Source organism: Phocoena sinus, chromosome 12 (genome assembly GCF_008692025.1).
Source record: "Phocoena sinus isolate mPhoSin1 chromosome 12, mPhoSin1.pri, whole genome shotgun sequence".
In the NCBI taxonomy this organism is placed as follows: Eukaryota; Metazoa; Chordata; class Mammalia; order Artiodactyla; family Phocoenidae; genus Phocoena; species Phocoena sinus.
In genome coordinates this window covers 50,431,662-50,448,392 of record NC_045774.1, presented here as the reverse complement: position 1 = coordinate 50,448,392, position 16,731 = coordinate 50,431,662, and the positions used below count along the sequence as shown (strand labels likewise).

Sequence of the window (16,731 nt, the reverse complement as noted above, 5' to 3'; positions counted from 1 at the left end):
GCAAAAAATAAAGTCATCTTTCTTCCAGAGATGAGAGCAGGTAGATATTGAAGACAGGGTTAAAAGTTTTTCTTTGGTATCCCTGGGTCATAAAAAAGCACTTCTTAAAAAGCAATATTAGTTGATGCCACATGGAAAACTGGGCTGCACATACCATAGAGACAAAGAGAATCCAATACTTAAAAATGATTCCCCCAATCCTAGGATCTGGCAAAAAACAAAGACTGGGCCATGTAAGCAGTGTGTTGAACAAAGAGGTACTTTTAAAAAGTCCCCAAACTATGCTTATTTGTATCAGAAAATAATAGTACCACCTAAACATGCCAAAAAATCTGCAGATGAAGAAATGAAAAAATGGTACTAGAATCACACACTGGTGCCTATCGGTGACATGAGAGAAGGTATCTTTGAACTGGGTTTGAAGATTACCTTGAAAAATGTACATTAACTGTCTCATGTACATTTAGAGTCTAAACTGTTCACTTGATAATCGTCTAAAATTCTTACAGTTTCAAGACTACTCTGAAATAGAGATTTAGTGTATGAAAATGATTTTAGGATACTTTCTATCCTCTCTGCTTAAGAAAATTATTTATTATAGAACATTTGCAATAATGTAAGCAGTAAATGGGGAACCAAAGTAGCAAAAATGGTCCTGAGTTCTATAAGGAATTTCAGAGAGCTACTATTTCTAAAGATTATAGAGCTCCGTGCCCTAGATTTTTTCCCTAGCTGTTGATGACTAAAGACACTATTAGGAACAATGGAAACCATGGTTTAAAACACAGTAATTGTACCAAAAAGGTGGTCTCCAGACTAAATGCACTTGATTCATGGCAATTTTACTTTTCAGAACAATTCTTATGAGTAGCAGGGATGATTTTGCTTTATTAAATATTTTTCTTGAGTGTGAATTATTGCCTAAAATGCCATGAATACTGATTTTTTTTTTTTTTTTTTTTTTTTTTTGGGTACACGGGCCTCTCACTGTCGTGGCCTCTCCCGTTGCGGAGCACAGGCTCCAGACGCGCAGGCTCAGCGGCCACGGCTCACGGGCCCAGCTGCTCCGCGGCACGTGGGATCTTCCCGGACCGGGGCACGAACCCGTGTCCCCTGCATCGGCAGGCGGACTCTCAACCACTGTGCCACCAGGGAAGCTCTGAATTTTAAATGTTGCCATTTTTTCTACCACTTCCCCTCCCCCGTAAACACTCCTTTTCCCCAATAACAAGCAGATTTGTCTACTCTCTGCTTTTCTTTCTTTTTTTTTTTTTTTTCGGTACGCGGGCCTCTCACTGTTGTGGCCTCTCCCGTTGTGGGGCACAGGCTCTGGACGTGCAGGCTCAGTGGCCGTGGCTTACGGGCCCAGCCGCTCCGCGGCATGTGAGATCTTCCCGGACCGGGGCGCGAACCCGTGTCCCCTGCACCGGCAGGCGGACTCTCAACCACTGCGCCACCAGGGAAGCCCTCTGCTTTTCTTAGTAAGGAAGGAAATGTTCATTATTTTCCTATATAAATTTGCATTCAATTAAAGTCTATTTTCCTGAGCTTCTTCAACCTCCTCAGTAAAGTTCTTAGATACAGTCAAAGACTGACAAATAATGTAAGTTCTTAGATAGTAAGGTAACCAACAACAGTATGTTGGGACCCTTCTTTCCCCCTAGTATAAGTGGTAGGTAATAATTAATAAAATGGCCTTTTAACTTGGTCATAGCTTTCCCTGACACTTGGGATTAGAGGCATGTGTCAAGCAGGGAAATGAGGTGACTGAGCTTTGATTTTAGAAGATTAGGAGAAACTTCTAGGATGGTCTGAATTGTGGGGAGAAGCTAAGGGGAGGTAGACTTTAAGACAGTGTAATGGTCTAGTTAAGGGGTAACTGGATGTATGCCAGAGTGATGAGAGTAGAAATAGAATGCAGGAGACATATTCTGTAAAGTCAAGAAGGCAGAATCTTAAAATTTGATTACGAATGCCTTAAACTTATCAGTAAGGAAAATAATGAGTTGAGGTGATACCTGAATCCTCACTGCTAATGTGAGATGAATTTTTGAGTGGGTAAAGGTTGCTCCTAAGGTGACCTCCCCCCCCCAGCAAACTGATTATGAATTAGAAGAAAATTTATTTCCCAAGAAGCCTTTTGCTTCTTTCCACTTTGTATCTAAACAAATACTGTATAAGGCAAAGGTGGTGTTGTCAAAGATGGTTTTGATGAGATGCTTATGGATAAGATACTGAGGTTGCTTTTATTTGTTGTGACTGTTCACTTATGGACAGATGCCTCCAGCTGTTTTTATTCCATAATGTCCCTCTGCAATTATCTTTAGAGCTTAAACTAGTATGATTAAGTGAAAAGAATCAGTACTTAAAATGAGAAGATCCTTTTCTATGTGGATACAAGGTAACAATCAGATAGATTATACTATTAAATATTTATAAAGAAGCAGCAGTAAAGTATAATGACTAGAAGCATTGGCATTAGAGTCCAACAACACTGGGTTCCAAGGAAAAATTAAATCTCTTTTAGCCTTGATGTCCTCACCTGTATAATGTGAATGATAATATAGTGACCTTAGAAGGCCAGAGGATTACACGAAATCACACAGTGACTGGAATAATAAGTGGTCAGTAACTATTAGCTCTGAGAGCTACACAGTAAGAGCTACAATACATCGAACCAGCAGTTCTGTCTTATTTAAAATATAAATTAAATAACTCTTTAGCACAGCGTTTGTGAAATACTCAAATTTTACTCATCCTTTTGGTGTGTGGGGCTTGAACAATGTGCATTTAAGATTAAAATTATTAGGTATCAATGTACTTTTTTAAATTTAGTATTTGTAATGCTGTTTCTTCTAATTACAATGTTTACTAAGTATCTGCAAATAATTTAATATCAAGCACAACCTAGCCTCAACTATTTTACACATTAAAAGAGAATCTGTATTTTAAAAACAATACAATATTGAGTGTTTTCTATAACAATTCTTTGTCTACCTTTTATTATTGATATTTTTCCAAGAAAATCCATTGGTCAATATGGTAGAGATGGCTAGTTGCCCCTAGTGCTGATTCTCTGCTTCTTCTATGGTTAATAAAACCCCAAATCTTTAGTTGGGTATATTGCCACTCAGAAAAAAGATAAATTATCCAGCTTTCCTTGCATCTAGGTGTGACCAAGTTGGTAAGCTTTGGCCGATGTGATTATAAAGGGTAATGGAGTGTGCATAATAAATGTCACTAAAGTGAGGAAGCATATGCTTATTCTCCTAGTAAATTCTTCTTCTATCTGGAATGCGGATGTGATTCTGGAGCTACAGTGGCCATCTTGGATATCTATCTTAGAGATGAAGCCACATCTTGAGGCTGCTGGAAAAACACGGAAGGATTTGGGCACCTGATGATTACATGGAGCTTCTGAAGCAGTCCTGGACTGCCTTCATTTACATGAGAAAGAAAGAAACTGTCCTGTATAAGAATTATTATTATTATTTTTAAGAATTCTTATATTGAAAAAAAAAATAATTCTTATATTGGATTTTCTGAACTGGCAGCCTAATGTAATCCAATCCTAAAAAATACAGACAAAATGAAAGCCAAAATTTAAGCTCACTTGTTTTCTTAATAAGTTTGTTCTCAACTTATACATGCCTGGTCTTTTTATGTCCCCTTTCTTCTTATTCCTACTGTAAACTCCTGGACACCTGTAGACATTACCTTTGATTCATTTCAATGGTGTTAAGGGAGGGAGGGAGAGGGGGGTGAATTCATTCAGCTGCTCCACCACTACCACAGTTATATTCCTAACCTATTCTTTAGTCTACCCCCACCCACTCTAGAGTCTATTTTGCTCTTCATCCTAGAATTTCAACTCCATAAAAGAACTGTCCTCAAAAACAGCATTTATTTGTTCATTACCCACTCAACATATTTTGAGTGCCTACTGTATTCTGTTAGTTGATGAATAAAACAGACCCTGACTTCAGAGAGCTAAGTCAGGCAATATTTTAAAATGCAGATTGAACTGTGTTCTATTATTTGTGTACTACACCTCTATAGTCCCAAATTTTACTAAAGGATCAAAGTGAAAGTAAGTGAATGTAAAAGATTGGGAGAAAACAGATATATGGAGAGGGAGCAGGAAATAAGGAGGTGTGGAGGAGGACTCTCAGGGACAAAGGCAAGATGTAACCGTATAGCAAAGGAAGGAGGGAGAAGGGAAAGGAACACACATTCAATAAATTTTACTGGGCTTCATATATCCTTAAAACCTTTTTCATGTGTTAGTGATTAATAGGGACACTTATTGTTAAACTTCTGGAACCTTTAGAGAATAGCAACCGCCCTCCTTATTATTATATCTGCTGTTTGCATTGCTAGAAGCAAAGACCTTCACAAACCCTCAGAAAGCTCCCCACTATTCCTTCCCAATCCCAGCACCTATTTAGAACTTCTACCCCTTCTCACCTCTTACTGGAACCTTCTTCTACCAGTGTCGCCTGAGGAAGGAGGTGATTCAGTAGAATGGGGGGGCAGTGTTGTTGAAATCCCCAATCAAAATTTAGGTTAAATTTTCTCACACAAACACTGCTAAAATAGAATATAACCATCATTTTTGCTACTAACTTTATTGTTTGGCAATAGAGCACTTAAAATTGGCTTTTATGGGTTGTTTTTAGGATTTGCCAGAGTGAGAAAATAAGTTCTAAGTTTCAAATAATTAATATGAATTTTAACTTTGGATTGTCGTCCCACTGTGAGACACAGAAAACCTGAAAATCATTCTTTGCCTAAAATATAAAGATGGTGCTATTGCTGGCCACATGGCTCCAGAAGAATGAAAAAACAAAAACAAAACACCCAAACAATTCAGCTACTGATGTTGGGATTTTGGTGCCTTTCTGTTGTTGTTGCTTTTATCTTAGATGAGGGAAAATGTATTTATTAAATACTACTAAACAAGTCTGTGACATTTAGTTCTTTTTTTTTTTTTTGCGGTACGCGGGCCTCTCACTGCTGTGGCCTCTCCCGTTGCAGAGCACAGGCTCCGGACGCACAGGCTCAGTGGCCATGGCTCACGGGCCTAGCCGCTCCGTGGCATGTGGGATCCTCTAGGACGGGGGCACGAACCCATGTCCCCTGCATCGGCAGGCGGACTCTCAACCACTTGCACCACCAGGGAAGCCCGTGACATTTAGTTCTTAATACTCTATAATATGACATTATGAAAAAATTTTTTCTTAGATTGTGGTTTTAACACTTCACAAGTAGTTTCTTTTCCTGTTAACTTTTCAGACAACTCTGCTTAAGCTTGAGTTAAATACCTGGAGGAAGTGCTACCACAATTTTAGCTTTCTTGTTTCTAGTTGAGCAGTATTATTCTCAGTATTTCTCCATTAGGAAAGTATCATATGTTTACTTTCTAGCCTAATAAAACTCCTCTAACCTAATAAAAATTTTTGTAGTATATAAAAATTAATATGAAATAATTATGGTAAAATAAACAATTATAAATCTGAAACAGAGAAAAACAGGAACACTGTCCCACCAGTACTAGCAAAAAGGCTTATAGGATGCTTAAAAACTTTCTTTGGCTTTTGTTTAGCACCTGAGTCAGGAAACTCAGGGTCCCTTGTCTTTTTCTACAGGGTCCCTGTCCATAACATGCAGCCAAAACATAACACTTGTTATATTCCTGATACAGCATAAAAAAGCAAGAAAACATTCTAAGTAGTAAAGACAGTCTTTTCCTCCCCCATGGACCATAAGTCCAGAAAAACAAGTTACCTCATTTATAAACCATGCTATTTAAGACTCTGTGATGCAACAATATTGCACTATTCTTTTCTATAAAAATGCATTCTTCCAATTAAAATCTTAGCTCAAATGTTGGCCAGCAAAGTCCTAAAAATCTAGTTTTTTCCCTCTTATTCTATCAAATTGGATTTAGGGAACAGAAAAAAGTATGTTTTTATTTCACACAGTAAACATCATTAGGCTCTAGAAACTATACATCTCTACTAATTGGTATCTTTGCATAGCAGTAGTTATGGCAACCTTAATTCATGGGGATGACTTTGAAGTACTGCAAGATATTAAAATCCCCTCTGATTAAACAACGCAATTATGTCTCCAGCATCTAGTCCACATCTGAAATAATAATCATAGATTTCAGAGCTAAAATAATTATAAAATAAACTGAGTGAAGCTAGAATTGCAATTTGGAGAGTGTCTAAATACAAATACTTTCTATAAATGAAAAAATTGAGAACCAGAGGTGAAATACACAGTTTTAATGTTGATGTATTTATCATATTATAGTGTTGAGAAACTTGGAAATCTGTGTGTAAAATCAGGGCTGGTCTTAGGATTTGATAGAGTAAATGGCTGCTTACTTGGTGTAATTTTAGAAGTGCTATTACCAAAAAAAAAACACATAAAAATGTGTCACCCAAATTTTCCCTCAGAGATGGAAATAGTAAAATGATACCTAGTTGTCTTTCTTTTACATATTTAGTTGAGGTTTAATAATGCCTATAATTCTATAAGCAGATTAATTCCATTATTTTCTGTTAAAATGCAAATATAAAACTCATATAAATAAGAAAAAACTCAAACTACATAATGGATTCAAACCTTACATAGGCATGTAAGGTGAAAACCATGTAGATAAAATTATCCTTGAAAATCTCTTTTGAAGGTACCAGACTGAAGACAGTACACTTCTTAATAAGTCCAAAGCAGACATTTTGTCCCTCAGTATTAGAGCTGATGACTGTTTATTTGGTTCAACACCAGATGGAGTCATTGGCTTGTGTTTAAGAGGCTTGTATAAAAAAGGCTTGTGTAAAAAAAAAAAAAAAAAAAAGTCTTTTAACACTTGAAATACCCTCAGAATGGTGAGACGCTCACTCTATGAGAAGTGATCAGGAACTCAGACCAATGGAGAACATAGCAGATTTCTGTTTCTTATTTTACACTCACTCAGGGGCATATGCTCATTGAGTATAATGTTAGGCAGAATTGCCTATGATATTTATATTAAAAATACATTCTGCCTCACACTGAAAATTCTTTTGATGAACAAGAATAGTTACATTTGCATAAGTTAAATGTATGAGTGATGTAATTCCATTGTAGGGGTCAGTTTTTCCTTAAGACCAGGTTTTGATGGCCTATTAGGGCAGTAGAGAAAAGAACAGGTTCTGTGTCTGTGAACAAGGAAAGATCCCATGGGGGGGCGGGAAAGACCATGGTCAAAGATAAATTTTGCCTACTGCACAAATTTGTTTAGAGTATAGATATGCATATGCTGCATAAAACCTTTAAGTCACAATACCCCACTAACCATAATATCCCACATTCTCAAACATGACAGATAACTGAGAATTTACTATAATTTCCCTTCACTTTTGCAAATAGTAACTATTAGTGTGAAAGTATCATCTTTATATTTTACTGTTTTCAGTTCAAGATGAGGCTCAATTTTAAAAAGTTAACTTGGAGGTGAGAACATCAAATTCATAAAACACAGTGTTGTCTTGTGGCTTTTCTACTAAGTACTGCCAGCAAGTGCTGGCTTCTTTATCTAGCTAAGCACTGCTTAAGTGTCTAAAGTGGGAGGGGTCATAGCCCTATCACTAGTAGTAAAAATCCTAAGTTACTAAATTATATAGAGACAATTTACATGTACAGGGTCTAAACTGGTTGACCCAAATAGCAAAATGAAGTTGACAGAAATGGTAACAAGTATTTTCATGAATTTACAAACTAAGTTTCTATTAAGAGTTCTTTTGGCTACAAATTCAGTTTTTCAAGAAACTTGTTGATAGTCCTCTTTCTCCTAACTAGAGTATTGTTCATGTAGAAAATACATTAGTCAAGTGAATTATTGTGGCCTCAAATCTGAAAAGGAAACAGGGATGGAAGAGGGGAGAAAGCACATTGAAGGGGGTTATTTCGTGGCCACACACTGACTGTACCATGGCTGTGGCTGGTATTTCACAAATGTGTATGTACTACCAGCCCAATGGAGTTCTTTGGGAGAATACAGATGGCTGAGCTCACTTGGGAACCATGACTGGGAAAACAGCTAACTGGAAATACATGGCCAATTGATACGAGGTGTTATCTTCAGCATGAAAACCCCACTTATGGGAAGAGAGATTATTATTTGAATTGCTAGTCTTCAGCTATATATAGCACTAATGAAAATTATTTAAGCAACAACAGCAACTCCCCCTTTCTCAAAGGAAATAATTTAAGTTGGCAGGTTTCTTATTTATATGATATCAACTTTCTATTATATTTAAATATACTTCTTTAATTGATTAGCACAAAAGTATCAAACTGAAGGTTTTTTGGGGTGGTGATGAGAACTGAGAAAGGACGAAAGGGTTGAGTTTAATTAATGTTCAGACTTCTGATTTCTCTGTCAACTTAGTTGTTAAATGTGGGAAAGTTATTACGAATTTATCATTTTCGTAGTGCTACTCTACATGTAAACATTTGTCCAAGGACTCTTGAGGCAACTCCAGCAAATTACATCAGGTGTTTTGCTACAATAATTAAATTAAAACAGGAGTTCTTGGTATCACTTCCTTGATTTTATTTTAGCTTCTTAAAAACAAGTGAAGTGTTAACCATCTATATGACAAACTAGTTTAAGTTTTTTTAAACAACATATTCTCAGTTTGCAGAGTGTTCATCATTTTAAATTGAAACATAAAAATAGCAGACAACATTTCACCATTTCTTCTCTCCAAGGACAACCCAGCATTTACCTGTACAAGTACCTGTGGCACTAACAAGTAACTAATGAGCCAAAGGAGGGATTTTGAGGGCAATGAAGAAGTGGTAGAAGTTTCTATAACATGAGGAATCAAGGTTCAATCACAAAAATTCCTCATGTCATGGGAAAACAACAAGGCCCATGATCAATATGTGAATAATACAGAATATTTTAATGATGTAGCACTGATTAGTTCAGAATTGATTACTTAACTAAGAATCCTGGGATCTCTTCTCTCTTAAACCATGTCATAATTCTTGAACTATTTAAAAATTTCATAACAAAATATTCCAACACAGCATTGAGAAATTATCTTTTAAATGATAGCAGAAAAAAAAAAGGCAGTAGATCTGGGGTATAAATTAATCAAATTAAAACAATCTAGCAGATAATTTTCTAAGCCTCTAATATCCTTATGCAAACCATTTAGGACACTGATGATGAATGTATGAATAGGTAGATAGGTAAATACATAAATATTTCTAGTTTTGGCTTAAGTACCACTGAAAAATGGGAAGATTTCTGCTGCATAAGATATATTTTATAAAACATACATTTATAGTAGATAGTACTTCTACCACAAATTATATAATTGCAAGTATGTGAATTCAATATGTCTGCGTCTTACTATAAAAAATTGAAACAATATAAACACTATAAATTAAGACCTATTTGGAAAGAATTTTTTTCTAACAATGTTTTATTTTTTAAAAAATCTAACAATGTTTTAGATCAATTATTATAGATGAGAAATATAAAAGCCTGGTCTCTGTAGCCAAAGGACCAGAAAAAGGAGAGCCTAGTAAGAACATTTTTCAGCAGTAACCACTCTACTTCAGTCAACCACCACCACCAGCACCACCACCACAACAACAAAACTGTGGCCCTATTCTCACCCATGCCAGCAAAAGCTAAGTAGGGAGACTAGACTCCCACCCTTGCCCAGATGTAACAAGGTACCCTAAACTCCCTGCCAGGGTAGTGCCAGAGAAGGCCCAGTAGAGCTGGGATGTTTATCCCCACTGGGCAATAGTGCTTCTCACACCCCATGACTGGCAATGTTAGTGACAGAGACCATGTGGAGAGCCTGGACATCCACTCACACCAGAATAAGCATTCCTCCTTCCCTGTTAGGGTGGTATTGATGAGGAGGCCTAGGGGAGAGTCAGGACTTTTAACATAGTCCCGTAGTAATGAGGCCACTTCCAACTTGTGGTGTCATGGGAGCAGTAACAAGGCACTCCCACTCCTTGCAATCAGGATAATTTTATCATCAGGTGCCTTTGGAGACCTGATTGAAGGGCTGGAACATGCACCCTTCATCAGGTGCCTTTGGAGACCTGATGGAGGGCTAGAACATGCACCCCTTCCCAGAAATAACATAGAGTCCCCCTCATCCCTCTGCTTGAGTGTTGATGGAGGCCAAATGGGGAACCTGGATTTCTATCTCCACCTTGCAGGGAAGGCAGTGCTTGCTTGTCTCCCTACTGGAGAAGTTTTAGACAAAACCAACTAAAACAGAATACTAAAATAAGATCCAGAATTTCATTACATAATACCCCAAATGTACAGGTTTGAAATGAATATTATTTGTCATACCAAGGACCATGATGATCTTAAATGGAATAAAAAAAGACAATCAATAAATGTCAATACTCAGATGAAAAAGTCATTAGAATTGTTTTAAAGAAGCCATCCTAAAAAGTCTTCAACAGCAATTTCAGACACTTGAAACAAATTAAATATATAAAGTCTCAGCTGAGAAACAGAAGTTACGAAGAAAAGCCATGAAATGGAAATTTAGGGCTGAAAAATATAATAACTGAAATATAAAACTCAATGGATTGACTCAACAGCAAAATGGAGTGGACAGAGGAATTAGTGAACTAGAAGACAGAAAAATAAAATTACACAATCCACACAACAGAGAGAAAACAGACTGACAAAAAATACAGCCTCAGAGACCTGTGGATCTATAACAAAAATCTAACATTTGTGTTACTGGAATCTTGGAAGGAAAGAGCAAAGATAGCAGGACTGAAAAAGCAATTGAAGAAATAATGGCTAAAAACTCCCAAATTTGGCAAAAGATATAAGCCTACAAATTAAGGAAGCTGAGTGAACTCCAAACAGAATAAAACCAACATTATGACACATCATAGTCACTTCTGAAAAATAAAGACAAAGAAAAGCAGCAAGAGAGAAATGACACTTTACCTACAGGGAAAAACAATTTGAAGGACAACAGATTTCTCATCATAGAGACCAGAAGGAAGTTGCACATTTTTCAAGTGCAGAAAGAAAAAACTGTCAACCCAGAATTCTACATCCAGTGAAAGTATCCATCAAGAATGAAGGAGGAAACCAAGATATTCTCAGATAAAAGGAAACAAATAACACCAGTACACTGTAATAAGTTATGTATATAAAATGTCATATGTAGAGCAAACACTAAAAGATCTGTACTAAGAGATACACTCAAAAAAAAAACCTATAGATAAATCAAAATAGAATTCTAAAAAAATTCAACAAACCCAAACAAAGGCAGTAAAAAGGAAATAAAAATGAACAACAAAGGGAACAAACAGAAAACAGAAAATAAAATGGCAGGTGTAAGCGCTAACATATAACATGGATACAGACCCATAAGTAACATAATTATATTAAATGTAAATGGTCTAATATACCAATTAAAAGACAGAGATCAGCAGAGTGGATTTAGAAACATGACCCAACAGTATGCTGTCTACAAGACACTCACTTGAATTATAACAACATAGGCAGGATGAAAGTAGGATAGAAAAAGATATATCATGCAAACATCAATCAAAATACTGCAAGAAGTTCTGTGGATGGATGGTGGTGTTAATGTTACTGAATTGTACACTTGAAAATGTTTAAGATGGCAAATTTTATGTGTATTTTACATTTCCCCCCCTCCACAAAACAGGAATGTCTATATTAATATAAGGTAGAGTAGACTTCAGAGCAAAGAAAATCACCAAAGACAAAGACATTATATCACAATAAAAGGATCAATCCAACAAGAAGATATAGTAATCAAATGTTCATGCACTAAAGAGAGATGCAAAATATTATATATGAAGCAAAACGTGATAGAACTAAAAGGAAAAATAGGCAAATCCACATTATAGTTGGAGATCAACATCCCTCTCTCAACAAATGATAGAACTAGACAGAAAATCAGCAAAGATGTAGAAGAAACTCAACAATGCCATCAAACAACAGAATCTATATTTGTAGAACATTCCACCCAACAGTAGAATACACATTCTTTTCATATGCCTAGGAATATAAACCAAAATTGATCATATTATGGCTATAAAACAAACCTCCAAAAATGTAAAAGAACTGAAATAAAAGTGTGTCCTCTGATCACAATAAAATCAAACTAGAAATAAGTTACATAAAGATAACAGGAAAATGGAAACTTGGAAACTAAACAAACACACTTAGAAATAATTCATAGATAAAAGAGAACATATCAAGGGATTTTTAAATAGACTGAACTTAAAGAAATAGAAAATACCACATACCAAAATTTGTGAGACACAGCTAAATCAGTAGTGTGAGGAAAATTTATAACACTGCATGCATACATAAGGAAAGAGGAAATTTTCAAATAGATAATTTAAGTTCCTACTTCAAGAACCTCGAGAAAGAAGATCAGTATAAACTGAGAAGCAAGCAGAAGAAAAGGAATAAGAGGGGAAAATATGGAGACAGTACAAAGATCAATGGTTGCCAGAGATTTGGAAGAAGAGGGCAAAATTGGATAGGTGAAACACATGAATTTTTTTAGGTGATAAAATTATTCTGTATGATATTCAATGTTAGATATATGACATTATACATTTGTGAAAACCCAAAGAACTCATGGAGCAAAAAGTAAAACAATGAACACAAATATAAAAAAATCATCTAGAGGGCTGGGGCGTTGGGTCCCAGGAAGGAATGCAGACTGTGACAAGAGAATCTAACTTAAATTACAAATGTATGAAACAACTTCACTGAAGTGGGTAAAGGAAAAATTTGCCGATCTTAGTAACTTCGAAAACGAGTAGTCTATAAAACTAAAGCAAAAGGAATTGTATGTAAGCACTGCACAGTCATTGCTGAAGTTGTTTTCCACATGGGTGTGGGTCAACAATTCTATACGGCTATACATATATACTAAAATTGAATGATTAAGTAAATGGATTGTGGATGATGTGAGCCAGATTTCCCACTGTTGGAGGGGGAACTTACAGATAAGGGGAGAAATCTAGAATGATCCATGTGGTAATGAATTAGAGTTAGAAATATCACTACAAACTCATGTTTAGATTAATATAGAGATGGTTATATACAGACATATTTACAGATGCATACACACAGGTTAGTATACACATACATATTTCCTTACTCTGTCTGCTAAGAGGGCCTAAAAGCAATTAATGACACCCTAGTAGCAACAGTCACACCCTGCTGATGTCTCTCTGGTCATTTTGACAGCCTAAAGCTCATTCTTAAGTAGATTCTATAGGAAATGATCACAGGAAATAGATTCTCTGAGCTGGTACATTTTGAAAAGTTTGTTGTTTACACTTGAAAGTTAGAAAATCCTTGTCTCACTTTCTTTCCTGGAGTATATAAAATATGCTGCTCTATTTTCTTTTGGTATTGCTATTGAAAAGTCTAATGATAATCTAATTTCTCCCTTATAAGTTAATACCACTATGTCTTGGTAATAATGGCCATTCTGGGTTAATATTCTTAGGCACACAGTATATTATTTCAATATACAGTTTCTTTCTTTTTAATTTCAGGAAAGTTTTCTTGAATTGTAAATTTTAGTATTCATTTTGTTCGCTTCCTCTGATTTCTTTTTCAGTGGCTTTTATTATCTATATGTTGGCTCTTCTCTATCCTTAATATCTGTCACGTCTCAAAAATCCTTTAAAATTTTTCCTCATCTCTTTCCTAATTTTAAAGTTTCCTTCCTTATTTTTCACCTTCTATTTCTCTTATGGTATTATTTACTTGGGCTTACGTTCCTTCCAGTTTAATGCATTTCTTGAAATGATTTTTTCTTCTAATTTTTTTGCAGAGTTATATTACCTCACTTCTGAGTTTTTCTAATTCTTATTTTTGTTGTTCTTTCATTTATTGTTTTCCTAATGTCTTTTGTTTTAAATAGTAGGTTACAATATTTGACTAATCTTTCAGGCATGCTTTCATTGTCTGTGGAAATACTATTCAACTCCTTATTCTCTATTATAACTTTGCATATTGCTCATTTTTATGTGAAATTAGCTTTCTTGAAATTTTTGAATGAGACAGGACAGATTTTCTAACTTCACAGAATTCCTTTTTCTGTTGTTTTTGAGTAGTTTTCAAAACTGTGACAGCTTGCATTCTGCAATTTTTGGGGGCTCCACTCTCCTCTCCCACAGACTTTCTTTTCTTTTCATCTCTGTTGTCCCTATTCTGTTCAATTTTTATTCTACTGTTTCTCAATATGAGACCTTGTCTTAGAAAGAAGTCACAGAAAGGTTGGTTTTAAGAGTTCATAAAAGCTGTACTGCTCCAGTCTCTTTAGTTTTTCTTACAGTGGATCTCGCACTCACCTGCTTTTGTAATGAGCAAAATTCCTCCCCATTTCAGCTACTGTTTGCAAATTGGCCTGCCATATTTTCCATATCTGTTGGCTATTTCAGGGTTTTCCTCTTCTCAGGTCTATCAGACACTGCCCCTTGGCTGCCTTCTACCTCCAGCCCAGGCATTTTCACCATACAGGTCTTGTCTTACTTTACTTCTTCCACTATTGACCATGTTGACCAATCCTTTTCTGAAATCTCCCCATCCTGGTTTTTGGGATAATATCCTCTTTCAGGTTCCATCCTCTATTTCTGGCCACTCAATATCAATCTCTTAATGATTCTTCTTCCACTGCTGATTTCTTATAAATAGGTGTTCTCCAATGTTCCATCCATCCTCAACCCTCTTCTTACTGTATATTTTCTCCCTGGGTGATCTCACTCTTGGCATAATTTCAACAATGAACACTGATCAAGGCTGTAATTACATCTCACCCTTTCTCCTGAATTTGAGGCCCATTTATCCAGCTACCTAATATATTTCACCTTGATATCCTACAGCCATCTCAAACCCAACACATTAAAAGCCAAACTCATCACCTTCTCCCAACCCATCCCACTGCACTACCTACCAGCTCTCATATTCTATCCTCTATCTCCAAAATGGGCCTCACCATACATCCAGTTTCCGATGCAGAAACCTGCAAGTCCTTGCATAGGCTGCTCTGACTCCTTTACTAATCTCTTGCAAAGTTCTGAATATTACACATCCTAAAAACTGTCAAATCCATCCCCTTACCCTCAACCCCATCAATTTGGTTCCTGTCCATTTCTTTTCTTAATTACAGCAACAGTCTCGTCTCTGTCTCATTGTTTGTGCCACCTTCCAGCCTATTCTCCATACTGGAAAGGTCTGGAAAAGTCTTTCTAAGTTGCAGGTCTGATGATGTTATAATCCTTCATAGGTTTCCCTTTAACTTTCAGAATGAAATCCAGATTCTTCACATGGCATACAATTCCCTTCTGAATCTCTCCAATCATACTGAGTTCAACTTACTGAGTTCGACTCAAACATGATAACTCTCATGACTGTGCTTTTGCACATGCTAATCTCTCTGACTAGAGCATCTTATCTCCTACCTCTTCAACCGGGTGCTCCTCAGTCAGGTTTCAGGAGCCAGTTGAGGCTATAGTCTTCTACAGAGCCTTCCCTGACCATTCCCTATCTGTGTCCCCTCATTTTCAATCATCCAAAACCTCCTCTGCTACCCCACATACTTCTGGAGTCAAGCACATGTTGACACCACAATAAAACCTCAGGCTTTGCCCCTTTTAGTCATTTTCCTGGATAAGTTGACCTTCCTTCAGAGCACTTGCCACTATTTATTGCAACTGTCTGTCACCTGTCCATCTCCCCCACGTGTCTGTGAACTCCCTGAGAGTGAAGCCTTTGCCTTGCCTTCTCTGTTTCCCTAGTGCACAGAGTAAATACTCAATAAATGTTAAATAAACAGTGTAACGTGAGGCATGATGTAGAGGAACTCTAAATGAAAATGAGAATTTGATTTTGAACCTGTATGGATTGAAGAAAGTGTGACCCATCCTTTGCTCTAAAAGAAAAACTAATGCCTCAACATTCAATAATTCACCCACTGTGGAACATAAGTAAAAAATGTTATATTTACAAGGTTTAAAAAATCTGAGGCAATACTTAAGCTCTGAAAATTCACTGAGACCACGAAAAGAAGAATGTCCTTCATAGATGGGCCCCCCTAAATCTTGTCTTCCAAGATCACAAAGGCTTAAATATTCAGCTGCCCCTAAATGGCCCTGCTTATAGGTAGTGTAGGAGTTTACCACAGATATTCCTCCACTTACTTTGCCTATTCAGTCTGAGATCTGTACCATCAGTATTGCTCCAGTGGATTTAGTCAACAAAGCAGTGGAACTACTTCTAAAGGACAGCTGTTAAAATGTAGTGACTATCAAAGAAATAAGGATACATGGTCTGAAAAGGCAGCTACCTTTTCTAGCCTTTCCCTTTAACACCACATTTATAATATCAGACAGGAAGGGTCTCTCAAAAGTTTCCACAGAGGCATTTCTAATCTTTGAGGGGAGAGAACTCCTTCCATAGTGGATAAAGTGATGAACAGCCCAAGAGTAGCTGGCCCAAAGCCAGATAATTATTTATATCAAACTTTGTATCTTAGTCCCTAATATAGCCATGCTTATTTTTAACCTAAAATAATGTTTTAAATTACTTACCAGTTAAATTACCTATTTCTTACTAAGACCTGTCCCCCCTATAAACTCCACCCCATTTTAAATTCCAGGGAG

At 36.4% G+C, this 16,731-nt stretch overlaps 1 protein-coding gene and 1 non-coding gene across 4 annotated transcripts in view; one reads left to right on the top strand and one right to left on the bottom strand.

Moving 5' to 3' along the window:
* The window catches only part of SESN1 (sestrin 1), a 106,067-nt gene that overhangs the window by 37,871 nt on the left and 51,465 nt on the right, over positions 1–16,731 (bottom strand). The window lies entirely within an intron of this gene.
* Positions 1,973–2,088, top strand: LOC116763809. Its single transcript, XR_004352626.1, has one exon. It is a non-coding gene; the product is annotated as a U12 minor spliceosomal RNA (small nuclear RNA).